Source organism: Balaenoptera borealis, assembly GCF_965194805.1.
Source record: "Balaenoptera borealis genome assembly, chromosome: 13".
NCBI classification, from domain to species: domain Eukaryota; kingdom Metazoa; phylum Chordata; class Mammalia; order Artiodactyla; family Balaenopteridae; genus Balaenoptera; species Balaenoptera borealis.
In genome coordinates this window covers 44,309,021-44,314,996 of record NC_138870.1, presented here as the reverse complement: position 1 = coordinate 44,314,996, position 5,976 = coordinate 44,309,021, and the positions used below count along the sequence as shown (strand labels likewise).

General features: G+C 49.6%; 1 protein-coding gene across 1 annotated transcript in view; it reads right to left on the bottom strand.

Moving 5' to 3' along the window:
- Window positions 1–3,664: 3,664 nt before the first annotated feature.
- Window positions 3,665–5,976, bottom strand: part of SMIM41 (small integral membrane protein 41) — a 43,876-nt gene continuing 41,564 nt past the window's right edge. Inside the window, exon 2 of the mRNA XM_082350569.1 lies at window positions 3,665–3,679. The gene's annotated coding sequence lies outside the window, so the exon portion shown is untranslated. The remainder of the gene's footprint in view (window positions 3,680–5,976) is intronic.

Genomic DNA, 5,976 nt, shown 5'->3' with positions numbered 1-5,976 from the left:
GCTGTGTGTCTGTTTTTATCTCCCCTCTCAGGATTGGTCAGTCACTGGTCAATCAGGTTGACCACAGGACTTTGGAAATTCTCCAGTTATGGGGAAAGGAGTCCAGGGACCTAGTTATACCTTCAAACCAATGCAACTTGGACACAAAAAGTTCTCCTGCCCCACACCCTGCAAGGAGGCTGTACCGGTGTGACCTATGCTCCCAGTGCCTCCCGATATGCCCAGGCACCACGTGGCCGCCTCAGCAAGCCCAGACACGGGGGATTCCCTATGTGGTGGCGGTTCCCCCTCAAGCTCTTCTGTCCGACTGTGCTGGTTGGCACAGCCCAGAATATTTCTGATAGGTACAGGCCTAATCCTGCCCAATCAAATTCTAGATCAACAAACAAGGATTGAGGGCCTTCTCCAGGCCCAGCCCTGTGGTAAGACACCTACGAGCATTCCCCACCCCGCCACCTCGAGAAGCTCACTATCAGGTCAAGAGAGGAGGTATCTGCTCAGGGTAGCCATCTGAACTTCCTCTCCACGTGAGGAAGGCAGGGGAGAGGGGCTTGTTCAGGGAACCCGGGGATCAGAACAGGAAGAAGAGATGTCTCAAGGACAGGAATCTTGGGGGTGAAGAAGGGCCTTTGAAGCCTCCATGTCCTGGCTCACCCACTCACTGGAATGAGACCTCAAACAGAGCCTCACTTTTCTCATCTGTAAAATGAGCATACAGCTTCCCTACTTACCTAAAAGGGTGTTTGGGGATCTGACGAGATGGCTGGGTTCACTCCTACCAGGAATAGCACATGTCAGTGCTTGAGCACTCCGAACTGTAAGAGCTCAACAAAGGTAAAGGATTATTATCGTTATTGTTATCACAGCAGATGTTATGGATTAAAGACAACCCACTAGTCGAGAGACTAAAATCAGGCAAATAGGCCTGAGGCTGGCTCTCTCAGGGCACAACACAGCCATGCCCCTGGGCTGGAAGACTAGAGACTTCCATTCAGAGTTTATCCATTCTCCTGAGGCCCCTGAGGGATGGGCTCCGCTCTCAAAGCTCAGAAGAGACGGTGGATAAACCCCACTCCTATTCAGGAAGGGCCTGGGAACTGAGACCAGCTCTCTTACTTATATCAGCTTTGTTTTCTATTGTATTAGTTTCTGAATTACTACTTATCTTTGTTTTCTATTCTGTTAATTTCTGAATTATGAATTTCTGAATACTAATTTGAATTTCTGAAACTGAATTCATAATATCTATAACATAAAAAATAACCTATTCATTATTTCCTTTCTTCTACTTTCTTTGAATTTATTATTTTTATCAGTTTTTGACTTCTTGAGTTGAATCTTTAATTTTCCATCTTTCTTCTTTTTCAATATAAGATTGTCTAAAGACCATAAATTTCCTTTTATGTACTATTTTGACTGCTTCATATTAGCATTTTTTATTAGCATTTAGTTAAAATGATTTTATTCTTTGACTCGTAAGCTGTTTAGAAAGCTCCCCACACAAGGGTCACGTATTTCACATTTACTGAGCACATACTTGGTCTGTGCCTGGCCCCGCTCTGGATGCTTAGGGAGACATTAAATCCAGCCAGCATTTATCTCTGTATCCTGGCCTGCCTAATCCTCTACTTTAGCCATGCTTCCATTGCCTACTTTTGTGCCTTTTATCCTCTAAACTCCTTGTGGGCAGGGATTGCACCCCATTACGTCCCCAGGGCCTTGCACAGTGCCTGACCCATGGCAGGTTTTCAATAAAAGTAAAATTAATGAAAGAATGAATGAATGATGTACCTCCCCAACCGAGGTCTCCTAGCCAAAAAGTCCCATGAAGGGGAGGGCATATCTCCTCAGCCTTTGTGTCCCTGGTGCTAATGTAATGCCTGGCAAGTTGAGGGAGCACAGTTAGTGAACAAAGACAGAGAGAGAAGGGAGAGGGATAAAGAGAGAGAAAGAAGAGGAGGAGTGCAGAGAGGGAGGGAGGGACGGAGGGAAGGGAAACAGTGACTTCCCTACCCAAACAAGGATGCTCTCCTGCCCCTCTCCTGCCAGCGGAGGATCCTGACTAGCTGCCGGGAAGGCTGGAGTCTGATTCCCCCTCCTCGTGCAAGCTCCCTCCTTCCTCCTCCTTCCCACTCCTGGCCTCCAGAGTGATTCAGTGAACACCTAGCCAAGGGCACAACCCCTGCTCTGAGTACAACAACAAAAATAAGCCCCTACCTGGGCTTGGCTCTTTCTTCTCCTTGGTCTCTGGTCCTCCCAACCACCTGTGAGATGGGCTGGACAGGTGTCATTAGCAGAGGCCCAGAGAGGCCTAGCACTGTAACTTTGGTCACCCAGCAGATAAGAGGCAGCATGTTGGTTCCCTGGAAACATTTTTCACCTGTAGGCTACCTGCCACAGGGACAGTAAAATGGCCAAGCCCGGGAGGTGGTGAAGTGCAGACTGAAGGTCCCCACCTTCAAACACAAAGGGTGCTGGGGCTGAGTGGGTACCCAACAGCTGGTGCCCAGCCTGAGCCCCTAGGCACAGTGTGGAAGATCAGGGCTCAGGGGTCTTGGACCAAGACTAAGTCAGTGCCCTGGTAGTGCCAGAGAAATCTTCCTCTAAGGGGCTCCCAGGGCCAGGGCCCAAGGCAGGCCCTGTGTGCTGGGAGCTGACCACACGACCTCCCTTCCTGCCTCTTCTGGTCTATGTAGGCCTGAGGAAAAACAGCTGGAGGGGAGGCAGTCCCTGTGTTTGGGAAGCTCCAGAGCCTGATGCTGGGAAACAGAAACAGAGAGACAAAACCAGAGATACCTGGGCAGAGCTCAAGACCTCAGCACTGGGGCCTGCAGAGCAGCTGGGGGACTTAGTCAAAGAGGGCTTCCTGGAGGAGGGGAGGGAGGTGGCTTGGGAGGAAGGGTTGTCTGGTCTGGCAAAGAAGAAAGCAGTGGGAATGGCCTGGGGGCAGGAGTGGAGCAGATTGCTCAGCCTCTGGCCTGGGCAGAGAGCAGGTTGCAAGAACCAGGCTGAGCAGAGGAATGAGGAAAACTATGTGGGCACGGGTCATAATGTGGGGTAACCCCTGAAACCCCCACCAGGAGATAAGCCAACAGGGGTAGGCACTGTGCCTTATTCAACTGTGCGTCCCAGCGCCTAGTAGGGTGCCAAGCTCACAGTCAGCACTTACTAAATGCTGAATAAATGAATGACGGCATGAATGGCAGGTGACTGCAGCTACTGAGGGATGCAAGATTTACTCATGAAGGACTTTTTGAGCACCTACTATGTGCTGCGCCCTGTGCTAGGTACAGCAGGGAGGAATGGGGTAAAATGGGGTCCTTGCCCTCAAGGGGCTTCTGGCTTCTGGCCAGGATCCAACTCATGGTCCCCTGTCGTGGGGAACCCTCTGTTGTGGCTGACCACGTGACTGATCCCTGTGGGACCTTGGGCAACGCTGGAGTTGTTTCTCCATCTGCAAAATAAAGGAGTAGATGAGTGCTCCTGCAGATCCCTCAGGGTCAGCACCCTGACAGTCCCCTTCTGCTCATCCCCTGCATACTCACCTCAATTCCCTGGGCAACACGCCCTCCTTGGAGGCAGCAGTCAGAGGAATTGAGAAGTGGCCAGCGAGCAAATCCTGCTTCTCGCTGTGTGGTCTTGGGCAAGCTCTGGGAGACAGAATACCTGTCTCGTAGATCTGGTGTGAAGTTTTAAAGAGATGATGCATGATAAAAGAACTTAGCGCTGTGCCTGGCACATGCTAAACGCTTAAAAATAACAATAATAGCAAATATGCTAACTGTGGGAGCCTTTCCCCTTAGCCCAATGGAGTTGGAACTTGGCCAGGAGTGGTTAGGCAAGATCTGCCCAGCCTCACTTGCATCTCCCTCCCCACCCCCCCACCCCGCAAGGAGAGGCCAGGGCTCAGAGATCTGTTGCGGGGCGGCTGAGGATTAGAGAAGGGAAGGGAAGGGAAGGCGCCCAACCGTCCCGTTCCCGGCGGAAGCTGACCGCCCACATCCCGCTAGGGAAAGGTCAGCGCCCGCCCGACTTGCGCGCACCTCGGCAACCACTGCCCTCTGCCGGCCGCGGCGAGACCAGCACTTCTTAGGAGCCTGAGCCTGCAGAGGCTTCCGCTCCCCTGGGGAGGGTGAGGCGGGAAGCAGGGAGGGGGTATGCGTTTCCCAGCGCTGAATCCGTGACCCAGATCCCCGCACATTTAGCGCAAATCTCAGGCCTCAGTGCTCAGAGGCTCCCAGGGCTGAGCCCTCAGAGCTGGGGCCACAGACTAAGCCACCTCCTCTCCCCACCGCCACGCCCCCGATCATCGCCCGCCCGCAGGGGCAGGCTCAGCACCTTTCACCGAGAGGCTGCCGCAGCCCACAGGCCTGAGACCCTGACCCCACCTGGAATACTCAGCCCCCAGGTGTGGCTCCTTCTCCTTTGTCAAGCCAAACATCACCTCCTCAGAGAGACCTGCCCGTCTAAAAGAGCCCTCACCCCCACTACCTGCACACTACTTTTTATTTTCTGTTTCATTATTACCCAGTCCTGTGTTCCTCATAGCACTTAGCACAACCTGCTTTGTCTGTTGATTTTCCCTTCTTTAATGTATCAGCTGGGATCTGGTCAGGAAAAGAGAAACCAGGCTAGGCATTTCAAACAGAGAGGATTCAACGCAAGGAACTGAAAGTGTGGGTACTGAAGGTGTAAAGAACAAAGGAGGAAAGCAGAGGTATTCTAGAGATTAGTAAACACTGAGGCAACGTCATCCCTAGGGCTGAAAAGGTGGCCTTACCCAAACCCAGGAGTCCCCAGGGGGCTGGTTCTTGCACATGGGGCAGGGAATGGATGGGTAAAACATTTTCCTTCTACTGGGAACAGTTGGGACTTAAAGACCGGGTGATTGCTCTGACGAGGTGGCCAAGGCCCATGTGGGCTTCCAGAAGGTGTACTGCACGTGCGTCCTGGTGGAGAATGTGTAACCCCTGCAAACCCCCTGCTGGAACCCTCTGTTCAGAAACACAGACACCTCCCAAAAATACACAAGTGAGACTACATCAAACTAAAAAGTTTCTGCACAGCAAAGGAAACCATCAAGAAAATGAAAAGGCAACCTACGGAATGGGAGAAAATATTTGCAAGTCATATCTTTGTTAAGGGGTTAATATCCAAACTATGTAAAGAACTCATATAACTCAATAGCAAATAACAATAATAACTAATGACCTACTGTATAGCACAGGGAACTCTACTCAATACTCTGTAATGGCCTACGAGGGAAAAGAACCTAAAAAAGCATGGATATATGTATACGTATAACAGATTCACTTTGCTGTACACCTGAAACTAACACAACATTGTAAATCAACTATACTCCAATAAAACGTTTTAAAACTAGCAAATAACAATAATAATAATAATCCAATTTTAAAGCGAGCAGAGGAACTGAATAGACATTTTTCCGAAGAAGACATATAGACGGCCAACAGGCACATGAAAAGATGCTCAACATCACTCGTCATCATGGAAATGCAAATCAAAACCACAATGCGGTATCATCTCACACCTGTCTGAATGGCTATCATCAGAAAGACAAGAGGTAACAAGTGTTGGTGAGGATGTGGAGAAAAGGGAAACGTGTACACTGCTGGTGGGAATGTAAATTGGTGCAGTCACAATTGGTGTAAATTGGTGGAAAACAGTATGGAAGTTCCTCCAAAAATTAAAAATAGAACGACTATATGATCCACTTCTGGGTATTTATCTGAAGGAAACAAAATCACTATCTTGAAGAGATATCTGCAGTCCCATCTTTATTGCAGCCAAAATATGGAAATAACCTAAGTATCCAACTATGGATGCATGGATAAAGTTGTGGTGTGTATACTACTCAGCCATAAAAAGAAGGAAATCTTGCCATCTGCGACGACATAGATGGACCTTGAGGATATTATGCTAAGTGAAAGAAGTCAGACAGAGAAAGGCAAATAC